This window comes from Falco punctatus, assembly GCF_963210335.1.
Source record: "Falco punctatus genome assembly, contig: scaffold_52, whole genome shotgun sequence".
Taxonomy (NCBI): Eukaryota; Metazoa; Chordata; class Aves; order Falconiformes; family Falconidae; genus Falco; species Falco punctatus.
The window spans coordinates 784,442-800,746 of NW_027660219.1; the positions used below are offsets into that span (position 1 = coordinate 784,442).

Below are 16,305 nucleotides of genomic sequence, written 5' to 3' on the forward strand. Positions count from 1 at the left end.
TTAGCTGAGGGGAATGTGCTCGAGCTTGTCTAGACAACAATTAACATGATGAGGCATGTTTGCAGAGCACAGGGGGGTGGGAGACGGATGGCGCCAAGGATGGCGCCAAGGAAAGATAACACCTTGCTGTTAATTGATGGTAGTTAACCACCAATCAGAGATTGCCTAGTATGCAAGGCTTAGCTTCAAGAACCAATTAGTTTAAAACGCGCAGCTTCTGAAAGTGTATAAAACCTCGTGCTTCTGTACAATAAATTGACATTTGCTTGCATCAAGCTGCGTCCCGTCTCTTCATTCGCCGCAGTTCAGCATTGCTTTCTGATGACAAATGAAGTTCAAGTTCTTGAACTGCAGCATTCAGGGAGGAACGAAATGATTCAATTTCTGTCTCTAGTCTGTCTTTGCTTTTGTTTGTCTGCTCAAGTTTGGAAGTCAGCACTGCAGATTCTGTCTTTAGTAAGTCCAGCTCCGTGTTGAACTGAAAAAACATTTGTCTTAATGCTTCCTTGTTCAGTTTACGTTCCTTTTTGAGAGCTTCATTTTTTTCTTTCAAGGTCTCATTTTCCTTTAAATATTTTCCTTCTTCCTCCTGGTGCCTAAGTCTTACTTGAGTGAGTTCTAGCCTTAGCATAGCAATCTCATCTTGCAGTAACTGATTCTTGTACAACAGATCCTGTTCTCTGTCAGTGCTGGATTCCTGAAGGACAGGGAACATGAATAAAGAGCCAATTGGGAAATGAATCTACAAAAAACCTGCAGCAATAAACTGCATTTTAACATTTCTAGTACTAAAGCATGACTTCAAAGATGAAGTTTCAGGCAATAAGCTACTCTGTGAACCCATGCACATGTACAATGTACGTACACAACGGAAGTGCAACATATCCTTAAAACCTAAATGAACATCCCAAATATACAGTTACGTTTTTTTCCCCCCTTAAACCAGCAACCAAAGCTTTTAAAATGACAGCGCTTTCTTGTATGTGCATGCCTTTATAATACTGCCTTTAAGGTTGAATTAGGTGTGCTACAGATCTGGTAAAAACAAGGCTAGAAAGGGTATTTTCCTTCTCAAATGTCTTCTGAACACTTATCCTTTTGTGTTACTGGAAGTTAGCTATAAAACTCAATCACCCCCGGAATGCAATAGTCCTGTATATTTCCTCTTTATTGTATGTATAACTTTTTTCCACTTAAACACATTCACCCTACATTTATTGGGCAGCACAGCCAAGAACAAAAAGGCTTCCAGGCACTGCACATTCTTTAGGAAATTCAGTAAATTCTTTCCAAGATCTTTTTTAATACAGTGCTTATGATTGCTTTTTCTCCTCCAGTTACTCTAACTCTTACAGAGAGTTGAATTCATTGCTGATATTCGATCATAAAATTTTAGTTATGTGGAGGTGGAAAAGAAAGGCATACTTGAAGTAAGTAAGTTCAATAAGGGAATAACTAAAAAAAAAAAAAAGCAATGGAAACACAAACACTGTCAAACAACTTTCTTCCTGGTCAACCTTGACATAGGTAGCTAGGTGTTTCACTGCTAGAAAGCCTAAAAAGTGATGACAAAATGTCTATGAAATGGAAAATAACAGATAGGTTAAGAAACGGTGTAAACAGTGTCTTCTATTAGTTTCCTACTTGCACAAGTAATTCAGGTACATACAGGAGTGATGCTGCTTTCCAGAACTTTTAGACATAAGAGAAAACAAGAAAGGTATTTACCCAGATAAGTTACACTGGTAAACAGTAAATAAACCATCAAGAAACAGAAAAAGTTATGTAAGATTTATTATGACTTTAAAACAAACATGGTGAAATTTAATTTATTAGAAAAAAAATCTGCTTACCTCTGATTTTTTTCCTATAGATCTTCTTGTCTCTTCTTCTAGTTCCATTTGTCTCCCAAGGTGGTTGTTCAAAATTCCTTCTTGAAGGGCTCTGGCCCTCTTTTCCTGAGAGAGCTGTCTCTGTGTTTCATCACGTTCCTCTTCAACCTACAGTAATACAATAAAACTGCTTGCATCTGAAGAAAAAACAGAGCTAGCAATACATCTTCCCATTCTCCCTTGCATACTTGAAAACATTTTTGATTCCCCACCGTTATGATAATCCACCTATAAATAAATAAATTTAAATTTTCTTATGAAAATTTAAGAAGGCGAAATACAGGATGTTTTGTAGTAATTCAAAAAAAAGTAAGGCTTTGCCTGAAATACAAATGAAACCTCAATTTTGAAAAAGGAAAAAAGGAATAATAAACTGAAAAGCAAAAAAAAAAAAAAACCAGCCCAATTGTGAACCAACTGTACCCTACTGTTCTCAAAACCTGACAATTGTTATCCAACGCCTCTTCCGTGAACAAAGCGCCTCCTTCTCTAGGCATACTGGAATACAATTGAAAAGAAGCAGAAAATAAGACAAAGAGTTTAATTCATTATTTAATATACCTGTTTCAAGAGCTTTCTCAGTGTTCTTAACTCCATTTCTAAATTCCTAGAGTGTAACTCAAGTTTCTGTTTCTCCTCCATCTCTTTACAATATTGATCTTCTTTCCTTCGGAGGTCTTCTCTCATTTTCTCACACAGCACTTCTACTCTGAGCCTCTTTTCTTCTTGTTGTTTCAAAGAACATCTGGGATTTAACGGAGGATTTGAGAAACAAAAGCACTGATATAAAAGTAGATATTCCAACATGATGAACTTGCAGAGACAACTCAAACCATAAAAAATGTTAAATGTTTTCAGAGTTCATATTTTTACTGTACTTTTCAACTTTTTAAAGAATTCTAACTTCATTCCGTTGTGCATGGTATCAGTTGTACAAGATAGAGAAAAAAAACTTTGAGTGATTTATCCGTTATTTGTAAGTTTGTATAGGGAAACACACACCAGTGTGCACACTAGAAAAATAAAATTAAAAAAACCCATCTTCATATTACAGCCATTTTGTTGAAAAAGGAGTTTGTTGTCTCATCAGATCAAAGCATCGTAAACTTTTACTATGGTTAGTATACATTTTCTTAGTATACTGAGCATTGCCTACATATTACGGATTCAGTGACCAGAAGTAATACTGGTGAATCAGCACGCCACTTACCTATGGCAGACCCGACAATTTTTCAGCAGCCTTCTGTAAGTCTAAAACAACTGCTGCCCACAGGCAGAACAAGCAGCTTCTGTTTACTCAAGAAGGATGTCAGTGTTCAAAACCAGATTCAGAAATGCATGGGGTTTAAGCTGAATACGATTAAAAACAGTTTTAAACCTCAGTTGGATCTACCTCTGGGAGAAACTACAGCAATTTCATTTTGAAGCTGACTTACAAGGAAAGCCTTATGGAAGGTCAGCTTCTTTACCAACTGAAACAATCAGCAATGAGCACTGACATGGTAAAAAACGGTCCATGGTGTGCCCACGGTACCCAAACAAGAAAGCAGCTTTGTGTTTGATCATTATTTTGACTATTTTTTCCCATATACTCACAATAGTGGACAAAAAAAAAAAATTAAAAAAAATCAAGTGTCAACCTAAGGGAAGAACTGCCAATTGAAAGCCTGCTTTAGAAATTCCGCAAAACAAGAATCAACCACCACTAAAATTACTTGAAAGACTGACAGAAACATTTGTATTTGAATGGCGTATATTGCAAGGAGAAAGCTTTACATGTAATTTCTAGTGTAATTTCGCAAAAAGTGTAACTTTTGAAAGTATAAATTTAACGCTGCTTGGAGAATTCACTTAGAATGAAAATACTACTTCTTTATACTTGACAGATGTTTGAGGATTTTGAACACCTGCTGAAGTCAAACCCAGGCCAAGCTGGGACCGGCCTCGTCTTCCTCGTACCCCCCTCCCCCGCGCTGGGAGGCCCAACTCCCCCAGGCCCAGCTCCCGCAGCCTCCCCTCACAGGGCTGGTGCTCCTGCCCCCGGGCCAGCCCGGCATCTCCCTGCCGACCTCACACGGACTGGGCAAGATCTCCTGGGCTGGGCGGGCAAACACCGGGCCCCGGGCTCGAGACACAGCTCAGCAAGCCCTGCGGAGGGGTGGGCACTCACTGCCCCCAGTGCCCTGGCACTGCTGCCCTCCATACAGCCCAGGCCGCTGCGGGCCGCCCCAGCTGCCAGCTCACGGTGGCTCCTGCTGAGCTCGCTCTCTGCCTGGGCCGCTCCCCAGCCACGCCGTCCCACCGGGGATCACCACAAGGAGATCTCCCCTCCCAGGCCAGGGCTCTGCAGTTGTCCTTGCTGAACTGCCTACGGCCTGCTGGCCACCCCTGTCTGACGTGATGTCAACAGCGACGAGAAACCTCACGCCTCCGGGTCTAGCTCAGGAGTGTGGGGAAAGGGGCAATCCCAAACTTGACCTTTCCAACAAACAAACAGGTAAGCAAACAAATGCTCTAAGCTCTGGTTTGACTTGCACTGGGTGGAGTTACCAGAAATCCTAGTATTATAGGCCAACAGAAGCCGCAAGGACAAAATGAAAAAAAAAAACCACCACCCAACCATCTCTCAAATCTCTCTTATAAATCTAATTTCCCCACACACACTCTCTTGTTCTCTTTTCTTGCTAGAAAACAAAGTTAGAACAACATCCAGAAGACTGTACATGGAGCTGGTATCCGGACGTTTTTCCCCTCTCCCATTATCTACTTCATAGCATAACTGGCCCACGGGATTCAAAAAGCCCAAACCCAAAGACTGGAAACTTCTCATCCTGTTGCCTGCACCATCAGTGTCTTTCGGAACAAAACCACTGACAAGATAATACATTATCAGACCACAATTTACATACTTAAGGCTTTGGATATCACTTTTCCATTCTGCTTCTTGGTGAGCCAATACGGATTTCAAATCTTGAGTCTTCTCCGCTCTGAACTGTGACTCCTCCCTTTCATCTTCCAATTTCCTTACTTCTCTTGAGAGCGCTTTATACTGATTTTTCTGACGTTCTATTCTCTGTTCATATTCAAGAAGTATGTTTTGCATTTTCAACAAAGTAGCAGAACCTGGTTTGAGACAGAAAAGACACAAAGCTGCACAAATACTGCCCAATGTATAAGCTGTTCAATGCTTTGCTGCATTAGGTGCAGGTGGCAGGTCTCGGTAGCGGGAAGGTCCCTGTGAGAAGGAGCCAGGGGTCGTCCCGTGCTGGACATGGACGGTTTCGATGGACCCACCGCAGGGCACAGCTGAGCCTCTCAGCCGTGCTGGCAGCTCCTCAGGAAAAACAAACGTAGGAAAGGGCGAAACCACCACACGGGCAGGGAAGGGGAAAAGCATGTGAAAACCAGCCCCGCAAACGAACACCCAGGTCAGCGAAGGAGGAGGGAGAGGTGCTGCTCCAGGTGCCAGAGCAGAGATTCCCCTGCAGCCCCTGAGAGAACCATGCTGGAGCAGATACCCACAGCGCAGTGCTGCGCAGGACCCCGTGCCAGAGCAGGCGGATCCTTCCCGAAGGACCTGCGACCCATGGAGGGCCCAGGCTGGAGGAGATTTTCCCCAAAGGACTGCAGCCTGGGGGAGGACTCACACTGGAGCAGGGACAAGGGACGAGGAAGGAGCAGCAGAGAGAAACTGCTACGTCCCGACTGCAGACCGCAGCCTCCCCGTGCTGCCTGGGGAGGTGGCAGGGAAGGAGCGCAGCAGAGCTTGAGCAGGGGGGGTGCCGACGTGTCCTTCTCAGGTTTTGGGTCTTTGTTTCTCACTATCCAAATGTATTTTAATCGGTGGAGTCTGTTTGGCCAGTGACAGTCACTGGGAAGTGACAGCCCTGCCTTCACACTGACCCACAAGCTTTTTCACCCCGTTTCGTCAAGGAGGGGCAGTGGCAGCACTGGGCGGGGAGTTTGGCCTTCGGCCAACGTTAACACTTGCCTAATAAAATTTTAGCATAGTTTAAGAGCCCTAGTAAGTGATGCTTATGTTTATATAATGCCTTGTGCATATATGCAAGCATCTTATGACAGTTGAAATTTGTTATATATATGTACTTATTATTTTTAAGCAAAGCCATTATTTTGCTGTACTCTTTGTCATTAGCTGTTGAGGGGTGTGCTGGCTGTGGCTGGGATAGTGTTAATTTTCTTCACAGTCGCTGGTACGGGGCCATGTTTTACAGCTGTGCCGCAAACAGGGTTGGTAGCACGGGGATGTGTTCCTTATGGCCCAGCAGCGCTCACACAGAGCCAAGGCCTTTTCTGCTCCTCACCCCACCCCACCAGCCAGCAGGCTGGGGGTACGCAAGGAGCCGGGCCGGGACACAGCTGGGACAGCTGACCCCAGCTGACCCAAGGGATGTGCCATGCCACGCGGCATCATGCTCAGCATATAAAGCTGGGGGAGGACGAAGGAAGGGAGGGACATCCAGAGTGATGGCACTTTGTCTTCCCAAGTATTTGTTATGCGTGACGGAGCCCTGCTGTCCTGGAGATGGCTGAACACCCGCCTGCCCATGGGACGTGCTGGATGAATTCCTTGCTTTGCTTTGCTTGCGTGCGTGGCTTTTGCTTTTGCTATTAAACTGTTTTCATGCCGACCCATGAGTTTTCTCATTTTTCCCTTTCCGATGCTCTCCCCCACCCCACTGGGGTGGAACAAGTGAGTGGCTGTGTGGTGCTTAGGTGTTTAGGTGTGGCTGGGCTTAAACCACATCAGGGGGATATAAAGAAGAAAAAGCTCTTGCTGACTTTTGATGACCGCATTAGAAGGAGCTGAACTGTACTTTGCAAGAAACTGCTTCTCCAGCTCTGACTAGACAGAGAACCAATGATAACGTAAGGCACGTCGGCTGGCAATGCAGGCAACATCTCAGGTTAGGTGACAGTTTCACAGCTTTTGAGGGGGATCTCTAGTCACAAAGAGATACTATCTCAAAATATGAAATTAAAATACTTTGGAGTGCATACAAAGAAATCATGTTTTAAGGGGAACTTGTAACAGCTGAAGACAGAGACTTGAAAACATACCCATATGAACCACACTAAGCTCTTCCAACAGCAGCATAGTCTCCTTGTAGGTTGAAGCTTGTAACCGGACATCCTCTGAAGGTGGGTCAGATGAGTGACTTAAACCAGGGTCATCAGTTACTTCCACTGGTATGCTGACCTACAAAAAATACAGTACTTTCTGTAATTCCACTGTCTAGTATTACAGACCATTACAAATGCAGGAATGATTCATTCTCTCCTTCACAGCCCACAGATTTGTCTCAAATACAATCAAGCTGCATACCAGCAGCAATTTGTACATCTGGTTGATCACTACATAAACACTGCTCCCACCTAAGTGATTAAAAGCTGATAGAGACTGCTTATCAAGAAACTAGTTTTACAGTACCTCGTTCCTTTCACTCCTGGTTGTTGCTGCAGGTCTAGAAAACAAGAAATATATTTCAGTACTGAAATGCTTACTTTGCATTATGAATAATACCTACAGTTGCTTTGAAAACTTAATTGCAGAACTGAATTAAACTAAAATCTGGTATAGTAACTTTGCTAGATATAGTTCAAGACTGAAACAATTATTGTGTGCTATTAATGTCTACTGGAAGGCTAATTTTTCCGCAAGATATTAAGCAAATAGTTGAAATAACTGTTCCCTAAACTTCACGCAAAGTGACAGAAATCTTACAGCTACAGACATGTAGCTATACGCTTACGTGCATTCCCTGTTTAATACCAGGGGTTTAGCTCCCTTCAGTACCGAGAATCCTTCTCCTACAGGTCAAAGAACTGTAATTTTGGATTCTCTGGTGTCCTGGGTCTGGCTGGGATGCAGTTTATTTTCTTCACAGCAGCCCACACAGGGCTGTGTGTTAGATTTCTGACCAAAACGGCATTGATAACACACCAGATTTTTAGCTAGGGCTGAACAGTGTCAACAACTTCTCTTTCTCACTTTGCCACAACCCACACAAGTAAGTTCAGGGTGGGCAAGAAGTCAGGAGGGTACACAGCTGCAAGAGAAAAGGTGGAGCGGGGAGCAGGGCAAAAAATCCTGAGATACCTGCAGTGAAAAAACTGAGATACCTCGCCCTTTTTAAACACATGAAATACTTCTATGCCTGTGCACACACTCATGTAATTAATCAGAATTTGTGCACGTGACCTTATTGTTGACTTGGCCAGCATGTTCAAAAGCACTCTAAACAAAAGTGAAGTGTTTGTCAACACAAAGCGCATCAGGTAGTCACAGGAAAGAACAAGAAAGAACAAGAAAGAACATCAGGTGGTCACACGAAAGAACAAGAATCTTCATATGCATCAGGTTTACAAAAAACCTTAAACACACAACAAAAACCCAAACTTGCCTCTAGCTCTCAGGCCAATTTTTATCATTAAGTGAGTTTTATTTTCAACATTCCTTATATGCATACCTTCCTTCATCCTCAGATGTTTCACTGGAAGTGCTATCATCCGGTACTTGACCATGATTGCCACTGGAAGAGCTCATCTGCTGATGAGCCTTCTGCTTTGAAGGCTGTCTTTTACTTTCCTTTGCACCTTTGGCATTCAGGGCAATTTTACTGCATTACACAGAAAGAAAGAAAAAAAACCACCAAGTGAGTAGGTTTATAAAAAAATATTTCTGTGAAACAGACATACTTAAGATGATGTCCAGAAACAACCGAGACAAAAAATAGCTATGATAAAATCACAGACTTGACTGTAAAGATCGTGGAATATGCCCAAGTATTTAAAACCCTTCCCCTAGAGTGAGGGGGACACGTGGAATCTGAGCTGGATCCAGGTTAAGCTGGACTATATCCAACAGCCACGTTACAGAAAGCATCTAGAGCAGAGATTCCTTTGAAGGACAGACAGAAAAAGCTCCTGCTTAGGTCTGCATAAAAATACGTGTGCCTTCTTTAGACTTTTGAGATTGGTTTGGTAATATCATCTTTTCCCCTCTCCTGACGAAGGGCACATTAACTTAATGAAAAGGAAAACACCAACTGCACGGAGATCACTAAAATCACCTAGAAAAGGGAGTAGTAGCAAACCCCAAGTTCCTACTTTTCTTTTCTAGGTGGCCATTTCCTACAAAAATAACTGCTTTTTCCAGTCTTCAGTTCTGGTTTTGAAGATGCATTTTACCTCAGTGTTGACATGGAAATCACAGGAATTTAGGTGGGCGTTTTCTTTTGTTTTCCCCTTTTCTTTTTTTAGAGCAGGCAATAAATTTGAACCTCCATCGTGCGCTTCATTTTGTCTAAAAAGAATTTTTCTTCATTTTTTGAGAAGCAGTGGACTACTCACTATGGCTTTCACCACTAAGGAAACTACTTCAACTACCACAGTATTAGAAAACCTAAGACACTTACATAGTACTACAAACAAGAATTAGAGATCATTTCCTCAGCTTACCCTTTCATTGGCATTTTAATCAATTTTGAGCTCTCCCCAGATGAAAAACTCTTTTTGTCTTTTTCTTCTATCGTGTTTTCATTCTCCATTTTCAAACAGTCATTCTTCCTTACAGTAATCTTTTGTTTTATTTGCCGATTAGTGATGTTATTTAATTTATCCACACATTCCTGTTTTGCCACGGCCTGCACTTTTGAACATCTTTGTTTGCTTTTTTCCTTCTTAACCTATAAAAATAAAGTTAAGCTTCACGTATTTCTAGAAGACAGAAACACCACATCCAAGATTGATTAATTCAGGGTTTACCCATGAAATAATATAAAATGATCTTTTTTTTAATTCATAGAGAAGCATTTTCACAAAATTACACTACAAAGTGTATTATGCCATTGAAAGTACTTTGAATTCACTCATGATTAAAGATAACAAGAATACAGCCCTTAGAAAGAAAACAATAGTGTCTCTTAAAACATGAACAAGAAAAAAGTGAAAACATTACTGATGGACAAAGCGTTAGGAGGACTGCACAATGTTCGTTGTAACACCACCAGAAAAAAATCAAGTGGAACTGCGAACAAGGGGAGGAAAGAAAAAAAGATCCCAAACCCACAAACACAACTGGTTTCAAAGGAAAGAGGAATTTTAGTGAAAGGCAACGAAGACACACCATGCAGATACCACAGCACATGAATTATTAGTCAAGACCCTGTTTAGAAGCTATTTTCAGTCTTTGATTCAGAATCAAAACTGATAAAATTGTATGGATTTCTTTTTATGGCAATGAAGAGATAACTACTTGCACTGGAACCAAGTGCCACCTACTGTTAAACTGGAACAATAATGCATTCTGTTTTCCAAAAATGGGGAAAAAAGACAACTCTGCACTGCCCTCTTTATTCACAAGTCACCTATTTCCATTAGAACAAACCCCAGTTTGTAGGAAGCATCTTCCCTTCGTGACCAATAGCTAAAGTGAACAGGAAATACTCTGCCTGGCTCCAGAAGGCTGCAGGTCTCCCTAGGCTCTTTTACACACGCTCCATCGCTGCTATCGCTTCAGCAGCGGTTTTACCTAAAAACATATTCTGACTTTCCTGAACAGTGGATTGTATCTCACAGTTTCATTGATTTGGACAGCAGGATCCTGCAGTTTCCATTGAAGCTAACGAACACTGCGTGCTTTCAAAACCAAGCACATTCAGCACCTCCATCATAACTCTGAATTAGAGCTATTGCCTAAACAACTACATGTTGCACACTCTGCCCGTGCCAACCCTGGCTAGCCCAGCCCTGTTTTACCCATTCATCCAGGCACTTGCATCAGTGCGTCTGACTTGCTGAATTTACACATGAGAAACCAGGCATTTCTGACCAACACCCATGCTCTTTAACTGCACCGGTTATTTTTAAATTAATGACATGTTACTAATTAAAGTGACCAAGACAAGTCAGAACTACAGCTTGGTTGTAGTCAAAATCCCATGCGCCGCAGATTTTCCCTGAATTTCTTCACAGCATCACCTATGATTGCTGTTGTCAAACACATGACTGCTTCTTTCTTTACCTGCAGAAAGCTTGGCACAACACGTACAATATTGTACAACATACAGCTCCATCTGACAGTCAGACCAGAATGACCTTCCTGCAGTGCAGGCGGGCTGCGTATCTCCAGTAGCACCCACAGCCCCAGCCTGCACTGCTTTAGAGACAGCAAAGATCCGCGCTGATGAGAAACACTCTCATGCACATGGCATTTCACCTTGTCCACGGATTTGAAACACGGGTTGCTTCGCGAAATTTAGTTGTATGGTTTCGTTCCAAGGCAAACCAGACTGTCCAACAACTTTTGACTTACACTAAAACCCATAAATATTCACTTTCCATATGAACGGATACATGCCAGGGTATGTACTGCTGATGAATTTTTTCGCATGTTGCTGGGGAGCAATACCTGCACGTGTTCATCTTTTTGTCCATCTCTTCTGGGATTCCTTCTAGCTGGGTACGTTGCATCTCAGGGTTGTATGGAGGGGATTACCTCCAAGCAGCGGGACAGATCACCAGCCACCCCTGTCGCTCCTAAACTGCCTCTGCTGAGCATCTCAGTGCCTCCCACAGTGGTGGCTTGCTCAGGAAGAGGTGGCCTGTGATGGCTCCTCTCCAGTACACATGCCCACAGGACCACCGAGCAAAGGACTATCCCACACCATCCTTCCCCTCTTTGAGAAAGAAAGCACGTACCTATCTATGGCTAATCTCCCTTCTGAAGCAGTACAGCTCAGCTGAGACCTCAGACTGCTTTTCTGCAGCACCTGGGACTCTTACCAAAACTGTCTCCGTGGACTCTACCCGGACTCAGTTTTGTGCAGAGGAGGTATTTACTGCCGCATGCGCAAGAGCAACGGCAAGGGCAGGCAGTGCAGCGATCTCCTGGTACCGAACGTGCTGCTCTGGGACTCCCAAACAGGCGGTCAGTTATATCCCTGGCAAAGTTCTCCAGCAAAGCCACCCCCGATTTGTATCCACCTCAGCTGTACAAACACGGTGTAAACAGACGCGCAGCGGCTCTTTACCTCCAGCACTGTATGTCCCTTTCCTTCCCATGTCACCACCACCTGCAAAAGCGCCCATGGAAATGAGCAAACCCCACCCGCCAGAAAGAGGCAGGGCTTTCAAAGGAAAGGAGGGTATTCAATGGAAGCTGCAGATGTGCCCTGCCTGAAGAAGGCACCACTGGCAACCCCTCCTCTGTGAGAGCTGGGGAGATGCAGAGGGGGAGGAATGCAGGCGTCGGGGAGTAACTAGAAGCCCTGGTTTGCTACTGCTGCAGTAGCCCTGGCTGCGGGGACAATAGAGCTCTCCATGAAATGACGATCAACCAAAACATTTCAGAGGGGCACAGCAGGGAGCACAAGCTGCTGGGCGTCAGCAAAGGGCTGTGCTCAGCTTTTCTGTGGCACGTTGTCATAGGCAAGGTGAACACGAAGCACAGGGAGGATCTGCAGTTCTACCTGCCTGGCAGGGGTTTGGCCTGAGCTCCCCCTTTGCAAACCAAGTCACCCTCCCACCACACCGCACAACCTCTGCTTAATGTACGTCCCAGCAACTGGGGTACCACATGCAGAGAAATCTGAGAGGTCCCCCCTGGTCACAGCTCTAGTCATCAGTGGTTCCAACAACTTCTGATGCTCAGGGTGTCCCCTGAGCCAGTGGTCCTCCCTCCAGGCGCCCCTCCTCCTCTCCATTTGCCCTGGAGTAGACAACTCAACATCACACCCATTCTGGGAGATTTAAGCCCCAAAGAGCTCAGAACTGGCTGAAGCCAGCACAAAAGCCGATCTTCTCCCTGAGAGTTGCAGTGTCCTTACACCCTCCCTGTCCTTCCCGTCTAGATCAGGAACCAAACAGGGGAAGCGGTGCACGCAGATACACAGAGAACACTGAATGGGACACACTGGCTCCTCTTCCAACTCCTTTATTGTCTCAAAGGTGTTTTCATTCTGTTGGAGGAAAGAGAGAAATATGTAGAGTCCCCAGGTTTATCCCTGGTAAGCATTTTCACATGTATATTTAGTAAAGCAGATTAGTTTGATTCCTCAGATATTTTTTTTTTTTGGGGGGGGGGGGGAGGGGATTATAATGAACTCATTCAGTTTTTAAATCAGGCTTAGGAGCCACGACTCACTGGCTGCGACGAGCGAGGGGAAGCAAGCGGCCGACTCAGTGTGAGTGATAGAGCAAGCTTCAATTTATTACGGCGCGATTATGTCTTATATACAGTTCCAGTTAATTTTATGCCTACAAATCATCTGCTAATTGGCTAAGCTCTAAAGGGTTACATTTTCATACGTCCTCCTACTTGCGGTTTCTGCGGATAGCTAGCTACATATATTTTTTTCTCTCTTGTCTACGCAAATTCCTCAAAGTTATTTACAACATTAGGCACAAGGTCAGTGTTTTTCTCAGCTTCCTTATCAGCATGCCTCAGCACAGCTGCAAGGCCTGCTTCAGCTAACTTACACTAACTTTGTTTCACAAAGATCTTTAAGGGAGTCATGGCCGTGATCACACAGCCATTCTGCAACAACTGGCGACGAATACATGTACACACATGCGTGTGCAGGACAGCACAGAATACTCGTATTTGCTCATATGCATCTGAAAAGACATATTTTTTTTTCTATCATTTCTTGTTCTGTGCATCATTTATGGCTGGACTGCATGGACAAGATGGTTTTCTTAATTCTGTGAAAACACTTGCATCTATTGATGCCTGCACCTCTAAACATAGTGATATGGTCATACAGCCAAATTTGCAAAGCGGATTACTGTTCTTACACCATTCTGGGCATAGCAGACATACCCACAGAAACACCCCTAATGGCCTAATGGTCATGCCTATTTACACATTTATTTCTGCTACTTCATCCTCTGTAAAGAACAAGTGCTCCTTTCCTCGACCTGTCTCAGAACAAATCTGAATACTTAAGGAATTAAAACAGATGAGTCGGCCAAAGGAAAATTTAAACATACTTACTTTAACAATGCCAAGGTGTTATTACTAAAATGCAAGCACTTTGACAGCAGGTATCTTATGAGTGCTGTGCAAAGTGACATAGAAAAGCCTCAAGAAAAATCTACTAGAGTTTGGGTTAATACACTAAATCCGAGCACAATGGTTCAAGGGTAAGGCACTTTAAAACAGAATGTGTCCTGAATCACGTTAGGAAGAAGACAAAGAACATATCCTGCTGAGAAGATCGTTAATGATTAGGAAAACTCGACCAGGCTACTATAAATTTGTCCTGGGTTAGAAAAGGCCAAGAATCTTTCAAAGGACACTACAAAAAAATAACATTTAAGACAAAAGGCAGTGTAGCAGCAAACGGAATTAAAAGGAGTCCTAGAAAGTAAATCTTTCAGTAATAAGCAAGCAAGGCTAATAACAATCTAGGGCATAGAAAAGATTAGCTCAGCACCAGGATGCACAGCAGACAGGAGAGCAAATTAGTTCCCTCTTACCAAAATGTAAATGGGGGGGGGGGGGAATTCAGTACTTAGTGTTTCTCTTTATTTTTCCTGCATCTAATTTTTAACTGTTAAGAGAAATAACACAAAAGCTTTATTTTTGCTAATGCCAGGCAACCAGAATCTGGAATTTAAATTAATCCTTTACACACTGCCATCTGGGGATCATTTCTACCAGATCCAACAAGGATACAAGGGATAGGACAAGAGGGAATGGCCTCAGGTTGCCCCAGGGGAGGTTTTGATTGGACATTAGGAAAAAATTCTTCACTGAAAGGGTTGTCAAGGACTGGAACCAGCTGCCCAGGGAAGTTTCAGGGTGGCCTCACCATCCCTGGAGGCATTTCAAAGATGTGTAGATGTGGTGCTCAGGGACACAGTTTAGTGATGGACTTGGCAGTGTCAGGTTAATGGCTGGACTCAATGATCTTAAAGGACTTTTCCAACCTAAATGATTCTATGATTCTATGCTGTTCAAAACGACCTACAGTCTTCCTCCAAAAAAGAGGGGGTATACTGCTGTTTCAATTGTACTGGTTATCGGGTAATCCAGCCTCACAGCACTCTTTAAATTAAAGTTTACAAGCACCGAGATATTCCCCAGTGACTGCACTTTAGCTAGTTTGATATTAAGCTATACATTTTTCTTAACGTGATTAGCAGCATATCTCAAGCTATGTTTGAACATATTCTTAGGTGAATGGGAGATACTACCAGCTTTTCATTAGACAGAACATATGAATATTTTAAAAAGCCAAGCTCTAACAGAATACACAGCACAAGCATGTGTTTCTGCCAAGATATTTTCTATTAAGCAAATCAAATGCATATGTTCGTTCTCTCCCTCTTCTGTCCATACTTAAAATCCAGGCAAATTTGCAGAAGAACAGCGCAAAGAGCAAGGTGTTAGAACTTACAGAGAAGTCCCACAACTGCTCTCGCACACGCAAAGCTACGTGCTTACCTTTGCACTCCCATTTGTTACACAACACACTTTGGTGCCCGGGGATGTGATTGATTTAGATTCGCCCTGACAGAAGGAAGCCTTTTTTTTTAACCATTTGACCTTCTTTCACTTCTAACTGGAAGATCAGTCCTGCCAGGAAGGAGAGGTGAAACCTCACGACAGCTAGAGGGTGAATAATCTCTCTTCAAACTCTAAAACTCTGCGTATGAAGTTCCCTTTACAATTTGTACTCCACCGGGCTATTAAAGATGTACGAAAAGCACAGCAAGAAATCAAGCCGCCCGTCAGTACAGAAGGTGCCAGCAGCTCCTCCTCGTTTCGCGAAAATCCAGCCCTCACACTGAGGCTGCGGGACCAAATCCTGTGCAGCTGGAAGCGGCAGCGAGCCCTGGCCCCGGGGAAGGGCAGCTCAGCACCCTGCAAGGACGAGGCACATCGCTCCGCTCCCCGCCACCCCGGGATGCCACACAGCCCCGACGCCGGGCAGCGGCGGCAGCACGGGCTCGCTGACGGTAACGGCGACCCTCCTGCCTCCCCCGAACGCGTAACGAGAGGCGAAAGCACCGTCCGGGCCGGCGGGCAAAGCACCTGGAGCCGCATCTCCCACCCCGGCAGGCCCGCCACCCGCCGCGCCGCCACCCCCCTCGCACCCAGACGGGGGGCGAGCCCCGGGAAGGGACATGTCGCACCGGGACGTCGCGCAGCCCCGCCGAGCGCCGAGCCCGGCCGGGGCTGGCAGCGACCGTCTCCTCGGGACCCGAGGCTCCCGTCGAACGGCCGGATCCCATCGCCCGCCGTGCAACGGATCGAGCACCCGCACGGCCGAGGGACCAGGCACGCGTCTCTGCGGGGACGGGAGCTGGGGGGCAAACCCACAAAGCTAGCACAGCTCGTCGCGACAGGAAAATACTTTATACACCTGGAAAAACCGTTTAC

General features: G+C 44.4%; 1 long non-coding RNA gene across 1 annotated transcript; it reads right to left on the reverse strand.

Annotated features, from left to right (window-relative positions):
* Positions 1-309: 309 nt before the first annotated feature.
* LOC308057576 lies at positions 310-9,337 on the reverse strand. Its single transcript, XR_013925336.1, has 4 exons — positions 7,345-9,337; positions 6,975-7,113; positions 4,802-5,015; positions 310-2,637 (listed from the first exon to the last, which is right to left on the reverse strand). It is a non-coding gene; the product is annotated as an uncharacterized lncRNA (long non-coding RNA).
* Positions 9,338-16,305: the final 6,968 nt, after the last annotated feature.